At 40.9% G+C, this 15,806-nt stretch overlaps 1 long non-coding RNA gene across 1 annotated transcript in view; it reads right to left on the reverse strand.

Annotated features, from left to right (window-relative positions):
* LOC149470786 (uncharacterized) overlaps window positions 1-10,937 on the reverse strand; it is a 29,710-nt gene extending 18,773 nt beyond the window's left edge. The window contains exons 1-2 of the long non-coding RNA XR_016308003.1: window positions 10,855-10,937; window positions 10,606-10,767 (exon numbers count right to left, since the gene is read on the reverse strand). This is a non-coding gene — a long non-coding RNA (uncharacterized LOC149470786). The remainder of the gene's footprint in view (window positions 1-10,605; window positions 10,768-10,854) is intronic.
* Between the last annotated feature and the right edge of the window lie 4,869 nt (window positions 10,938-15,806).

Raw genomic sequence — 15,806 nt, forward strand, 5'->3', positions numbered from 1 at the left:
GACAGATAGCGCTTTCTTTTGGTGGTATTTGATCACCACTGGGTTTATTATTTTTTGCTATATAGATGAAAAAATACCAACAATTTTGAAAAAAAAATATTTTTTATTCATAAATTTAGGCCAAAATGTATTCTGCTATATCTTTGGGGTAAAAATAACCTCAAACAGTGTATATTATTTAGTCTGTGTGAAAGCTATAGAGCCTACAAACTATGGGATATATATATGAAAATTGATCAGTTGAGTCCCTAAAATGTAGGAACACTGGTATGGCATATGGCAGTGATCAGGATGCTAGTATGGGGTATGGTGGTGATCAGGATGCTGGTATGGGGTATGGTGGTGATCAGGATGCTGGTATGGGGTATGGTGGTGTTCGGACATTAGCATGAGCTATGGTGGTGATTAGGACGCTGATATGGGGTATGGCAGTGATCAAGATACTGGTATGGGGTATGGCAGTGATCAGGACACCGGTATGGGGTATGGCAGTGATCAGGACACTGATATGGGGTGTGGCGGTGATCAGGACACTGGTATGGGTTGTGGCGGTGATCAGAATGCTGATATGGGTTATGGTGGTGATCAGAACGCTGATATGGGTTATGGCGGTGATTAGGACACTGGTATGGGGTGTGGCAGTGATCAGGACACTGGTATGGCATATAGGGTAATCAGAATGCCGGTATGGGGTATGGCAGTGATCAGAACGCTGGTATGGGGCACGGTGGTGATCAGGATGCTGGTATGGGGTGTGGCGGTGATCAGGATGCTGTTATGAGTGTGGCAGTGATCAGGACACTGGTATGGGGCACGGTGGTGATCAGGATGCTGGTATGGGGTGTGGCAGTGATCAGGACACTGGTATGGGGTGATCATGAGACTGGTATGGGGTGTGGCGGTGATCAGGACGCTGGTATGGGGTATGACAGTGATCAGGATGCTGGTATGGGGTATGATGGTGATCAGGACACTGTTATGGTGTATGGAGGTGATCAGGGTGCTGGTATGGCATATGGCAGTGAGCAGGATGTTTGTTTAGGGTATGGTGGTAATCAGGACACTGGTATGGCGGTGATCAGGACATTGGTATGGTGTATGGTGGTGTTTTTGCGCACACTGAGACAGGTGACAGGGGTTGGCTGCATGTTTAATTATGTATACACTGGGGCATTGATCAGGGACCCTGGAGTGGCTGGAACAGCAGTCTGTGAGTGTTTAAGGAGCCTGACAGGCTGATCTATACTCACACACATGCAGGGTCGCTTCTCTCTGCTCTCACACAGAGCAGAGAGAAGCAATCTTTACTTTCACTTCCCATTGTTTACTATGTGATTGCTGTGATTGCTCACAGCAGTCACATGGTAAAACACACCGATCTCTGGGCTCCGGGGTGCGTGCTCTGTGAGCCACGCAGGAGCCATCGATGCGGGCTGATGTACAGGTACGTTAGCCCACACCGTCTGTGTACAATGGGTGGATAGGAAGAGGTTAAGGAGAAACATTCACCCACGGTACAGTGAGTAAAATGGCCGACTCTGTACTTCCAGCGTAATGACGTCGCGTAACCGTCGTGTTTCGTCTCAAACAATGTGACTTCCTATGAGGAATTGATTCATTGATTATTTTAGGTTGCGCAGCACTTTTTGAGTATTGTGGTATTTTGGATGTGGGAACACATGACAGATGTGTGCTTCAACACTATATATATATTTTGTACTTTTGTGGTTTCACATTTTTGGTGTGATTTTTTATTTATGGTATAGTTTTTGGTGAGCGCAGGATTATTTTGGATTATTAGTTTTTATTATTACTGTTAAAAAAAAAACATTGCTAGCTCAAAATTTATTTGGTCTGCAGGCCAGTAATAACATTCAAAGTGCAAATCCACCAAAACTGGTATTTCAAATGGGTCTAATGTGGAGAAGTCACCCACCACCCACTGGCTTTGGAAGGAACTCCATGGCATAGCGCCAGACCAAACTCCATTGGCCTTGGGACTTTTAGTTGTTCGTACCCACCTCAGGGTATTCTTATTCTGCCATTTGCATTCTATGTGACCTAAAAAGAAATAATTCAGCAGAAGAGAGACCTTTCATAATAGCATCAGTGCAAATCTGGAAGCTCTCTTGCAGAGACGTCTCAACCAAGACATAAGAATCCTTTAGATGGTATTTGTTTTCCAACCAGATTTTACAGAAGAGCTTTTTACTTCCATCCAATTTTCTATGGATCTCACCGCTTAAGTTTCCTCTTGAGCCCTCCACCTATATTTACTTTAGTCCTCTAGTTATATTGTAGAACCCTTCAACTATTTTCATTGTTACTGCAGCCTTGTATTTATTAATAAATAATTAAATGCAACTAATGTAAGTACCTGAATTTGGCTTCTGCAATGTATGATAGTGCACTTTGTATGTTTGTGATGTATCGAATAAAAGGTAAAAAGTAATTTTTGGTACAACTTGTAGCACGTTTACCTAATCACATTCCAAGTCAATAAAACCCCCTAACAGTGCAGAGTTGGTTCAGTAATTACATTCGCTTCCACTCTCTAACAATCAAATTAGATTGATGCTTATAGCGATGGAGATGGGGGTGGGGTCTGTAGTCTGCATGATTAATATTAAATAATGGCCATCCTACAGAGATCGCGACCATCTGTCTCCATCCTTACATAGGTGCCTGTCCTTACTAGATGTCAGAAACTTATAGATGATATAAACATTGTACTGACACCATACTAGCTGGGCAGCTTGGATGCTAGTTGAGTTTACAGGGTTACTTTGATTTATTTGAAGGCATTTTTGTCCTTTTTGAAGTCTAGAACTTTAGTTTTAAACCGCATATATGCTTTAGGTCTCATTTACACTTACTTTGCTCTCTGAAGGGTGACCTGCATTCAGATTGCTCTTCAGAGAGCATTTGACAAGTGGTGAGGAGGCATTGTAACCTCCCTAATTGTTGGACTACTGCACCACAACCATGTGAGTTGTACGTGTTGAGGGTCATTTGCAGAGCAACCCTATTTATGTGAACTACTTGGCACTGCTGTTTGCCAAATTCAACCCATTCAAGTTAATAAGCCATGCTGCAACTGTCCTGCAACGTACATGGTTGCTGTGCGGTAGCCTGGCTGCTGCCTTTCCGGCTAAAGGGGGAGTGGTGAGGGGCAATAAAAAGGTGGCTCAACTGTGGGGATTTTCTGCTTCTTAACTACAAGTATAAATGAGCCCTAAAAGTGTACCCAAGATAGAAAAATGTATATATTGCAGCTTACCAGTTCTTTGGCCAAAAACGCACTATGATGCAGCAAAAGCAGCACCTGCATCTTTTGTTCAAGTTACATGGGCATGTGTTAAATACTGTTGCTGTGAACAGGCCCCTTAGACAGCATTTTGATTCAATAGACCCTCCAGCACACCCCAGAACTCCTTGCTATTTCAGGCATTCAGTGCTGAATTCCCCCGTGTTCACTCTGAAAAAAAAGCCCTAGTTAATGGCACCCCAAATGCAGATCGCAAACTCTGTAACATGCAACTTGGTGCGGCGTGTTTTTCAAAAGCAATGCATGCACTACTTTTTTTGCATTCAGATGAGATTTGCAGCCCATGCAAATGAATGGGCTTCAAAACTGCACGGGAAACACATAGGAATTGCACAAGAACCGCATTCCTGTGCAATTCTGGTGTGAACTGTTCCTGAATCTCACTAACAAGGGCAAAGACAGGGAAAAAAAACTGACAGATGTTCTTATCCCTCTTCACTCTATCCAAAACTAAAAAAAATGCCTTTATTTATCCTTGCCCTCCAGAGGAGGATTTACCCCCATTCCTGATCAGGCCATTTTTTGCGATATGGCGCTGCGTTACTTTTACTGACAATTGCACGGTCATGCAACGCTGCATCCAAATTAAATTTACATCCTTTTTTTATGCTCTATAAAAAAAAAGACCACCAATTTTGAGAAAAAAACTATATTTTTGACTTTTTGCTATTAAACATGTCCAGTAAAAACATTTAAAAAAATCAAATTTCATCATAAATTTAGGCCAAAATGTATTCTGCTCCATGTCTTTGCTAAAAATAATCCCAATACATGTAAATTAATTGGTTTACGTGAAAGTTATAGCATTTACAAATGGTAGTATAGATTAATTTTTTTTTCTATACTAGTAATGGCGGCGATCAGCGACATATAGCGGGACTGCTGGACTGCGGCGGGTATTCTGACTCTGGGAGGGGAAATGACTGTCTCTGACATCCCCAGTGACACTAATACAGTGATCAGTGCTAATAAAAAGCATTGACACTGTAGTAATGGCACTGAGAAGGAAGGGGTTAACATCTGGGGCGATCAAAGGGTTAACTTTATATTGTAAAGCGCTGAGCAAACTGTTGGCGCTATATAAATCCTGTATAATAATAATAATAATAATAATAATAATAACTGTGTGCTGTTTTACTGTGTGCTGTGTGTGTGTTACAGTGTAAGCACACTGCTTTGTATGGCTCTTCTATGCGGAGCCATACAAAGTAGTGTGCAGGAGCTGACAGGGGAGAGATCTATATTGTTTACATACAGGTCTCTCCCCTATCCGAGACACGCGGTGATTGGCGGGTGCTGGTGAGGAATCACTGGGCGGGACCCAGTGATCAACAGGTGCCAATGGTGGCGCGGGTAGGGTGCGCGATATATATATAAGTGATTTTGTGCACCCCTGCCGCCCCAAAAGCAGTATTTCTACTATAGGGCGGCGGGAAGGCGGTTAAAAAAATTGAATGTATTTATAAATATAGCTACTATAAGCATCTGCACATATCTCCATCTTATCTGTAACTGTGGTGTTGATACTTGGTAAAGGAGATTTAGTGCTCAGGTTCGATTACATTGCACAACATTGTCATTCTAACATTGGGAGCTTGCTGACAGGAGGCAATAAAAAATGATAGAGACATAATTTAATCAGAAAGATGATGTTTTCCATTGTCCAATCAACAGTCTGGGGGAGGGTCAGCGACCACAACCTATTGCTTACTGTAGTGGAAGTAAGTGTGGTCAATGATCTTGCAGTGCTCTATGGCAGATACATTGTAATCATAAGTCTGATTGGACATAATTACAAATCTTTTGGCAAGTAAGACTTCTCACATATATGTATCTCAGCTGTGAATTTAGTTATTAGCCTGACGTTCTGCTATAAATACCTATAATTGAAACAGCAGACTTCTTTTTACCTGTTGTGGCAGATTCAGACGGAAAGCAATAAATCAATTTTCTGGTCCCTATTGCTTTATTTGTTGCATATTCATTATTGCAGTCATTACCATAACTGGCTTTAGTTCCACTTGTGCATAATTTATGCAAGATTCCAATTGTCTGCATGGAAGATTTAGAGCATCACAAGGCGTGTATTTCTGGAAGTGTGTTTGGAGGCAGCTCTGTTGGTTCTACAATCAGCCAGGGTTATGTTGTGTGAATGCAAAAATCAAACGCGCCAGCCATGACCTCTTACATTTTAAGTCCATGTAAAATTTTATCTAGCACTATACATTTGGCCGGTGACAAGAGCGGTTACGCTGCATTCTAAAATATGATTTAGCAAATAATATGACAAGGCCGCAGCGGTGGAATCCTGTTTAAAATACAAAGCAGGTGCATTACAGTATGCTTCTGCAAAATTTATCACTCAACATACTGAGTGTATTTATTTACTTTGGGCATTGCCACATTCTATTCCCGGAGTCCTTTGCTTGGCCAGGCAGGCCAAAATGTTTTGAAAGCTTGCAGAGAGTTATGGCAGGAATACACGGTAAGAAAATCGACCGATCGGTTATCCAACGATTCGTTCGTTGGTCGAAATCGTGGCTCAAGTTAAATCTAAAAAAATCATTCATCGAACAATACGTAGTGTTCACGTCTTCCGTACAAGTGGAAGTGATGCAGTGTGCGTGTGACCTTGCAGCCACATCCTTCTGCCCAGAACGAACGTTCAACGCCCTGCCACCCAGAATGAGCGATTGGACATAAATCCTTGGAATTCATTGGATTAAATTCGATTTATGGATCCTTGGACTTTTGGACATAATTGGAATAAATTGGATTTATGGATCCTTGGACATCAATATCCGGGTCATCTTCTGTTTCCGCTCATGCCTGATAGCGCTTGATAGATTTTTTTCGGACGACCGTCATACCACCGCATAGAAAATCGGTCGTTCGCATGCGAAACAACAACATTTTTCACTGTTGTCCAACTGGAATTTTTCATTCACAATATCGTTATCGGTTATAACATCCTGCTCATCGATGAAGAGAAAATCGGTCGATCATTCAACAAAATATTTGGTACGATTTTATTACCATGTATTCCTGGCTTTAAGCTACTTTTACACTAATCCGAGGCAAAAATGCATATGCGTTTTGCCATGCTTTTACCTCGTGTGCGGTGTGTTTTTTATTATTATTATTATTATTATTATACAGGATTTATATAGCACCAACAGTTTGCGTAGCGCTTTACAATATAAAGGTAGACATTACAGTTACAATACAATTTGGTACAAGGGGAAACAGAGGGCCCGGCTCGTTGAAGCTTACAATATAAGATTTCAAATTATTATTACTATTATTATACAGGATTTATATAGCGCCAACAGTTTGCTCAGCGCTTTACAATATAAAGGAGCTTACAATCTAAGAGATGACATGTGACTCAAAAACCGCACTAAACTTGCACCAAAAATGCAGCAATAGGACTTTGAAAAATGCTCCGGACCCACAATAGATCAGTGTGAGGAGTTCCATAGGAATACATGGGCACACATTTTTCTTCCACTTTTTTAGAACAAAAGCGGAAGAAAAACGGATCAGTGTGAAAGCAGCCTTACACTAAAAGCTGCCATAGGTTACCCCTGTCAACACCAACCAGATCAACAATCAAATTATTTCCAGGTAGAAAATTATGGGCCAAACAGCGGTGCAGTCACTGTACTAGAATATGCTGCCAGAATACCTAAACTGGCAGTTAAAATTTGTCCATCCATCCTGTTTTGAATCCATGAATAAATCTAAATCTAAATCAGATTTGTCTATGAAAACAAATTAAGGACAGAGGTTCTTAAGTGTGGGTATCTATACCTTTGAGATATAGGAATTAAATGATGGGGGCATGAGATTGGAACAACTGAAACAGAATTATCTGCAAAGAAAAGACAAGACAGCCACAAGCCAATGATGTATCCAATATTAAAGTGATAGTAAAGGCTCAGTTTTTTTTTAAATAACAAACATGTTATACTTACCTGATCTGTGCAGTGGTTTTGCACAGAGAAGCCTAGATCCTCCTTTTCTGGGGTCCTCTTCCAGTGCTCTTGGCCCCTTCCTCCTGTCAGGTGCCTCCAGAGCAAGAAGCTTGCTATGGGGGCACCAGAGCAGGCGCACTCCCGTGCTGCTGCTCTGTGTGTTCATTCATACATGGAGCTGTGGCTCAACTCTGCCCCCTCACTCTCCTCATTGGCTCACTGACTGTGATTGACAGCAGCGGTAGCCAATAGCTCCTGCTGCTGTCTCAGTCAATGAGGAGGGACAGTCCCCAGCAAACCGAGACTCTCCTGGACATTGATGGATCGCACTGCTGCACACAGAAGGTTTTCTACCTTCATGCATAGAATGCATGAAGGTAAAATACCTTGATACTTTAGAACCACTTTAAGGTTTTATTCCAGCAACGACCTTGGCCTCAGTCCCTGCCCAGAGACCTCCCAATCTAAGTTGTTTCCCCACTCAAGGCTTCATCTCATACATCGTCTCTACGACTAAGCCTTGAGTTGAGTCTATGACTAAGCCTTGAGTTGAGTCTACGACTAAGCCTTGAGTTGAGTCTACGACTAAGCCTTGAGTTGAGTCTACGACTAAGCCTTGAGTTGAGTCTACGACTAAGCCTTGAGTTGAGTCTACGACTAAGCCTTGAGTTGAGTCTACGACTAAGCCTTGAGTTGAGTCTACGACTAAGCCTTGAGTTGAGTCTACGACTAAGCCTTGAGTTGAGTCTATGACTAAGCCTTGAGTTGAGTAAACGTGTTAAGAGGGAGACCTCTAGGTGGAGGCTAAAGCTGGGCATACACATATAGAAATATGTCCACTTCACCTTTCTGTATGCGATACCCCTGTGTGTTCAACAGAAGCTGGCTGTTCAATCGTTAGACTGGCTTCTGTCGAACAGTCCTGCTGGAAAACCAGCATTCTTTCAGCATTTGCAGCCATAGAGCGGGAGATATTTTTTCTTTACAGTCAGTTTTACTTTAACTTTTTATTGCTTTGTTGGATGTTGTGTTGCCCTATCCCCTCCAGCCAGCAGAAGGAGAACTATAGCTTGGAAAGCCTATGGAATGTTGAGAATCATAGCCTGAAACATCAAACACAGAACAGGACTTATGAACCTTTACAAAGTGCACCAATGCTTTTTAATGGGCCCCAACAATGGCCAGCAGAAGATTAACATAAAAGACTGCCCCTCCCATAAACCCATCCAGCAAGTCCTCTTTATTCCCTTCTTCCTTTCCCTTAATATCTACGGACAGTGCCTACCCAGCCAGTTTTGGGGTTAGCATAGCCGCTATTAGTGCATACTGGCGGTTTAGTCCCAGCAATTTGATAGATCAAGCTTTGATGCTGCTCACTGTTGCACTTCAGGAGCTACCACAATTGTCAATTTATTTGTATTTGCTTGGTTATCAACGTTATTGAGTGATAATGCATTAAGATTACCTTTGCTAACTGGTTTGGTGCCTGCTTTTGTTATAGCACTATTATTGGGTAATAGGAATGTTTTTCCATGCTTCACTGTGCTTACTTGCTGTTACACTTTGTATCAGAGGGGCTGAGGCCCTTTGAAAGGTCGAGACAAAGAAGAGAGGACCCATATTATTCAGCGGCTCCTGTGTGGGTAGTGCTAAATTAGCAAACCCACTCTTACACTTAGCAAAGTTTTTGGCTCTCTTATTTACCTACAGGTTTATGCAATATCTGTTTGGGAGGGTCATTTGTCATACCCCCTCAAAAATGGACTACAGTAGCATATAGAATTGTTGCACAGGCCATATTGTAATGTAATGCTATTAAGAATTACTTTTCCTTTTTAATCTACTGTGCTGTTATTTTCTGTAAAATCCAGAATGCCTCCAAGAATTTAATTTCCTGCTTGGATGAAGAACTCTGCAAGAAGTAAATTTTAGGCATCCTCTGCAACAAAAATGTTAGTTTTGGAGAGGTATTCCGTAAGGGTTATTCACTTCAAAAGGGATGCAGACACTGCAACTTTCCTCATTAAAACGTTTAAACTGCCCTAGCTGATTAAAATTAATTAGTCACCCTCATTGAGAATCACTGTGCACAGGAAAGAGACTAACAAAGGGATCAGCAACAAAATTGGTTAAAATGTGTTTTTTTTTATTGGTTGAAAGAGTAGTGTCTTTTTTCAACTTGTAATAATGTAAAATCCTTGCAATAGATCACAAAGATCACCCAAACGGGAATATTTTTTCCCACATAGAAGAAAAATATATTTGAAATATATTTTAAAAATATTCTTCCCAAATATATTGACATATATTTGAAATACTACAATTTTGGCCATATTCAATATATTTAAGAAAAAAAAAAAAATATATATATATATATAAAAATATATGTATATGTGTATATATATGTAAATGTGTATATGTGTGTATATATATATATATATATATATATATACCATATGTTGAAATGCGTTTTTATCACAAAATATATGAAAAATATTTGTTAAAATATATTTAAAATATATTCTTCAGATTTTTTTTAACATATAAAAAAGTAATTTTAACATATATTTTTACATATATTTGTAAATGCATTCCAAAGATGTAGATTTATATTTTTAAAGACATACAGTATATTTGAAAATGTATTTTGTAAAAAAAAATGCATTTCAACATACAGTAAATATATTTATATATATTTATTGAAATATATTGAATATGGCCAAAATTGTAGTATTTCAAATATATGTCAATATATTTGGGAAGAATATTTTTAAAATATATTTCAATTATATTTTTCTTCCATACGGGCTATCACAGTGGCTAAATGGTTAGCCCTTCCACTTGGTAGTACTAGGGTCATTGGTTCAAATCCCAACCACGGCACCTCCTGCCTGGAGTTTGCATGTTCTCCCTGTGCCTGCATGGGTTTCCTCAAGGTACTCCAGTTTCCTCCCACACTTCAAAGACATGCTGGTAGGTTAATTGGATCCTGTCTCAATTGGCCCTAGTATGTGTATGAATGAATGTAAGTTAGGGACCTTAGATTGTACACTCCTTTAGGGTTAGGGACTGATGTGAATGTACAATATATATGTAAAGTGCTGAGTAAATTGACGGCGCTATATAAGTACCAGAAATAAATAAATAAAGCTTAACAAAAGTAGAGTTACTCATTAAGTACATGCCAATGCCAAAATGAAGGTAGTGTCCTGGTTGTCATTCAACTCTGGCCCAAACTACTTGCCTCTGCCTATTATTGGGCATTGTAACAAGTTCATGTTAAAGAAGAATCTTACTTACCCACCTTTTCTGCCCCATCAATCTACCACAAGGCTGTCTGGGAAAAATCCGGGACTTGTTGATATGCGGACACATGTGACATGCCCCAAGCCTCCAGAATCTAATGATCTGTGCCCGAATCCCAATCGCCAAGCCAAGATCTGTCACTCCAGATTTAATTTTCTAAGAGGAGAGGAGACAGAACTTCTCAATGATACACCTTGGAAGAGCAAAGGTAAATTTGAACTTATACACATAACCCCCTCTCACCTTGAACAGTTTAGATAGAGGTGCCCTCTATAACTTTCTGTCCTCCCATATGGCTGGTGCTTTAGATTTTTTTCTGTTGAGAGTGTAAATATTTCTGTGTCTCAGGAGTCAGATCTATTTCTAGTAAAACAGTTACTATATTTGCCTAGCCTTTACTTGTTTGCACCGTGCATACCTCTTGCACCGCAGTGCATATAGATTTCAGTTGATAATTTCCTGGACGAAGTCACGTAAGAATTCTGCATTTTGGTTTAACATTCAAAACATAAATTAAATGGAGGGCAGCTGACAGCAACTAGATCATGATTAATCTATTCTCAGAAAGGGTCTTTATTTGTAACACAGAAAATACTAATGGATTCTTTTAAGTCAACAGCAAAAAAGCTAAGTGCACTAAACATAGCAACCAATCAGAATTCTTCTTAGGTGTATTTGACTGCAATAAACTGCCGTCTGTTTGGTTGTTATACAACATCATCATGGACTGTCTACTGCCGAGAGAAAACTAAAGAAGTAGAAGACCAACTCCATAAGCTCCAAGGAGCAGGACCCTCCTAACCTGGGGCGGACTGACAACTCATGGGGCCCCCGGGCAATTGGGGATCATGGGGCCCCTATGTCCTTGCCCAAACTCAAAAAAGTCTATGAAAAAGGTACCAGGGGCATCTCATGGGGCCCCCTACGGACCCCGGGCCCTCGGGCAGTGCCCGAGTTTCCAAATGGTCAGTCCGCCCCTGCTCGTAACCCTCTTGTATTGAACTGTATTGTTGCTGTATTGTCTCCTGTTATATTGTAAAGCGCTGAGCAAACTGCTGGCTCTATATAAATCCTGTATAATAATAACAATGTGACCAGCCTGATGACTTCAGAAAAAATAGTTTAAAATAAGCATATCTCACCTCTTTTCCAGAATCCTGCATTCCTCCCAAATCTCTTCCGGTTTCTTATCTGGAAAAGGGAAGATAAGCTGTTGCTTGGCCATACCTTAGAGAGAGGTACCTTGCCTCTCTTCTTGCAGTTGCTGGTGACCTGTCATCACCCTGCTAGAACCTGGTTGGAGTATTCCCAGCTCTGACATTATCCCCCTTAACATACCCACCATTATCTTAACTATATGGCTCACAGATTTTGAGAGTTTGCTTTCTCAGTCTACCAGGTCAGAACACTCCTTGGCTGAATATACCAAGTCTTGCTGAAGGCCTCTCTGCCACAAGCTCCACAATTTATGGGAACAGAGCACAGTATCCCTGCTGAGGAGTTTGATTGGGATAAGATACTGACTTTTGCCTACAGAACTTCCACAGATTACAAAAATCTTAACCACATGGTATCGATGCCCTACTATCCTACACAAGGTAGACCCATCAATTTCAAACACCTGCTGGAGATGTTTGCTGGCACCGGGCACCATGATGCAAATCTGGAGCGATTGCCCGCTCATATTCCCTTTTTGGGACAAAATATTATGCCTTTACTATGACTTAGGTGTCCTTTTATCATGCAGTGGTAAATGACCACTGCTCAGTTCTCCGGCATTCTCAGAGGAGAGAGTTCTCCTCTGAATGCCTTTTTATGAAGCGGTGTAGATCACTTCTCCGAATGAAGGGAGAAGTGATCTACAAACGCCTTGAACGCTGGAAAACGGCTGCTTTTACTATAATCTTGCAAGATTACAGTAAGAGATCAGTCAAACATCGTTTAATAAGCAGCAGTAAATTACAGCTGCTTCATTTGCGGATCCTCCGATTCTCCAGTTCTGGGCTGGAGAATCTGGAGGGAGAACACAGATCACCAGCGAAGGGCTGACATCGCTCCTTCATACAATGGCAGTCTGTGTGCTGAGATGATCAGCAGGGAACATGTTCTCCGCTGATCATCTGTTTCCTAAACCACTTATGATCGGAGATCAGCAATGATCCTCAGGATCGCCACTGATCTCTGTTTCATAAAAGGACACCTCAGTTGGAGACAGAATCAATAACTCTCCATATATTCTTCTTATTATTATTATACAGGATTTATATAGCGCCAACAGTTTGCTCAGCATTTTACAATATAACAGGAGACCATACAGTTCAATATAAGAGGGGTAGGAGGGCATATTACATGGCTATAAATGTTGCCTGGATCCTATAAACAAAATAAAAAAGGCATTTTCTAACCTCTGCACATACTGTGATAGCTAGGGCATGGTGTAAACCACATGCTACCTCCTTTGCAGACTGGGCCTGTGAAATGGACTCCATCTGCCATCTCGAAAGTATGGGAGAAGGACAAAACTGATGACTGCGCCCTTGCCTGGTTGGTGTGGAATTATTTCCAACACTCCCACAAATTCACCTCTTATCTCTGAACCTGCTGCCCTATTCTTCATTATCTTGCGTGGGGTTTCTTGCACTTGATTTAACTTGCCCCTGTAACCCCAACCCCATACACATACACTTTTCTTATTTCTTTTGTTCGTATTTTCCTAGATGCCTTCTAGGAGTTCTATTTGATTATCTGGTTTTGGCTATACTACTATTATATGTTTATTCGAAAGAGAAGCACCTTGTGACCTTGTATGCCAATGACCCCCTCCTTATGTATATTTTTTAGTGCCCTTCACAACCTGGGTATATGGAGTATCTAATAGGTTTTCACCTATAGATTTGTATGTACTTTCACTGTTTCCCTTCACACCCAATGGGCTGGTTGGGCTTGATTGTTATTTGCCCCATGGACTGTTTCCATGCGTTTCTTCTGTTATGTTTTCTACATCAGTATTTACGATGTACTTCTGCCAATATGGTACTGATCATGTATATGTATCAGTGCCTTATGTCCTTTGTCTTTTTCTTATAACTTTGTTTGATAAAAATAAAATGAAATTAAACATAAAATAGCATATTGTACCTGGAGTTGGGGGGGGGGGAGGGTTTTGTACTGGGGGCTGAACCTAGAAATTAAAGCGGAACTCGAGCCAAAAGGGGAAGTTCTGCTTTAAGGCCTCCCCACCCTCCCCTTTTAACATTTGTCGATCTTTTTGGGAGGGGGGGTGGCTACCTAGTTTTGACAGGCGATCCGAGCGGAAGTTCTTCTTCCCCTCTCCCTCCCCACAGTCTTCTGGGACACGGCACAGGTCCCAGAAGACTGAAGCTGCAAACTGTCACAGCCGGGTGCCTACAGTTAAGATACTGGTGCCGGGGGACCTAAGACGGTCCCCAGCATCCCTTTGGGTGTGCACACCACGTGATCCACGGGCAGGTAGGTGTCTAAAATATTTGTAGCTGCTCACTTTTAATTTTTTTGCAAAAACAACTGGAGTTCCGCTTTAATGCAGCTTTGTAACCATTATTATATCACAAAATTAATTTTATTAGATGTAAGTAGTGTAATTGCTTAAATTTGACCTAGTTATTACCTCTTGCAGTCCCTGTACAGCAGGATTGGAGTGTGAGAGGATCAAGCAGCGCAAGGATCCAATCAAATAGTGTGCTGACAAGAAGCATGCTGATAGGAGGAGAAAGCAGTGTGACAGAGAGACAAGCTCATCGTTGTGCTACTACTCCTGTTCACTGTCACAGGCTTGATTGGGTCAGTGATGACCTGGGCTCAGAGGAAGTGGGTTGAATGATGCTGACCATCAGACTGAGGACAACAAGTGGCAGAAAAAAAGTTCTGCAAGAGAAATCTCTTGTTCGAAGCTGAATATGGTAGAAAAGCAGGTTTTATTATTACTTAGCTTTTCATTTCTTGCTGAAGTTCTGCTTTAAAGATTGTTTCCAGGTAACAAGTAAAATATATTGTTAAACTGCTTTCTAGGAAATATTGAACATGAGATAATTCAAGAAGTGTACTCATGTTATGCTAATGTTTTATGCAAGCCACAGGTTTCAGTACAATCCTACATGTGCTCCATGTAAGGTATGCAGTGTCTTGTCACATGATTCTGATTTGTAGAACTGTGATAAAAAGCTTCCCCTACAGTCTGCCAATTAGGAACACATGTGCTGCCAACTTGAAAGCAAGAGATAGGTGTCCCCATTCTTCCAGGAATGATTTATACACCCGGCTTTGATAGTGCAAACCTTTACTGTAGAATGCATCATAGCAAGATCTTCAGTGACTATGTAATGCGCAGGGAGATCCCATACGCACAACTTACTTGCAGCAGAAATCCCAATATAAGTGAACCGTCTGCTCTGCCTGTCCTCAGATCAACCATTCCAAAACTGTCAAGCACACTACCTAAGGCTAGGTTCACACCTATGAAGTTTGCATTTGATCCGTTTCTGTAGTGCTTTCTGCGGTGCGTTTTTGCACATGCATTTTTGACGTGTTCTTGTCGCGTTTTTGATGCGTTTTTTCCAACTTGTTGCTGGGCAGAATAAAACGTAAAACAGATAAAAAATGCGTAAAAAAACACACTACATGCTTTTCTGCAGCATTTCCATTGAAGTCTATAAAACCAAAAATGCAATGTTTTGCATTAAAGAAGTCCCTGATCCTTTACAAAAAATGCACCGGGTGAAAACACGGAGATGTGAACCTGTCCCATAGGAAATCATTAAATGGACTGCTGTGCATTTCTGCAAAACATAAAACTCAGTGGAAAACGCAGAGATGTGAATCTAGACTAATGCGGGCCATAGATGAGATGAAAAACGACCGAAAATCGTCTGAAAAAATAAATCGGCCAATTTTCAGATCGTTAGTGCGGTAATCGGTCGGCCTTTCAGATTATCAGTCCTGCTGGAAAATAATCGGCCAAATTTGTCGTTCTGCCGATTTTTGCGACGTGCCGATCTTTTTCCCATATTTAAAAATGTGCATGAACAGTGTCATGAAAGAAGAAGGAAAAGAGGAAAAGGAAAAAAATAGAATATAAAGAAGATGAAAAAGAAGAAATAGAATATGAAGAAGAAGAAGAAAAAAAAAGAATTTCAGTCCGATATTATATTTGACATTTA

This window comes from Staurois parvus, unplaced genomic scaffold, assembly GCF_062004578.1.
Source record: "Staurois parvus isolate SC_StPar_1 unplaced genomic scaffold, SC_StPar_1.0 ptg000031l, whole genome shotgun sequence".
NCBI classification, from domain to species: Eukaryota; Metazoa; Chordata; class Amphibia; order Anura; family Ranidae; genus Staurois; species Staurois parvus.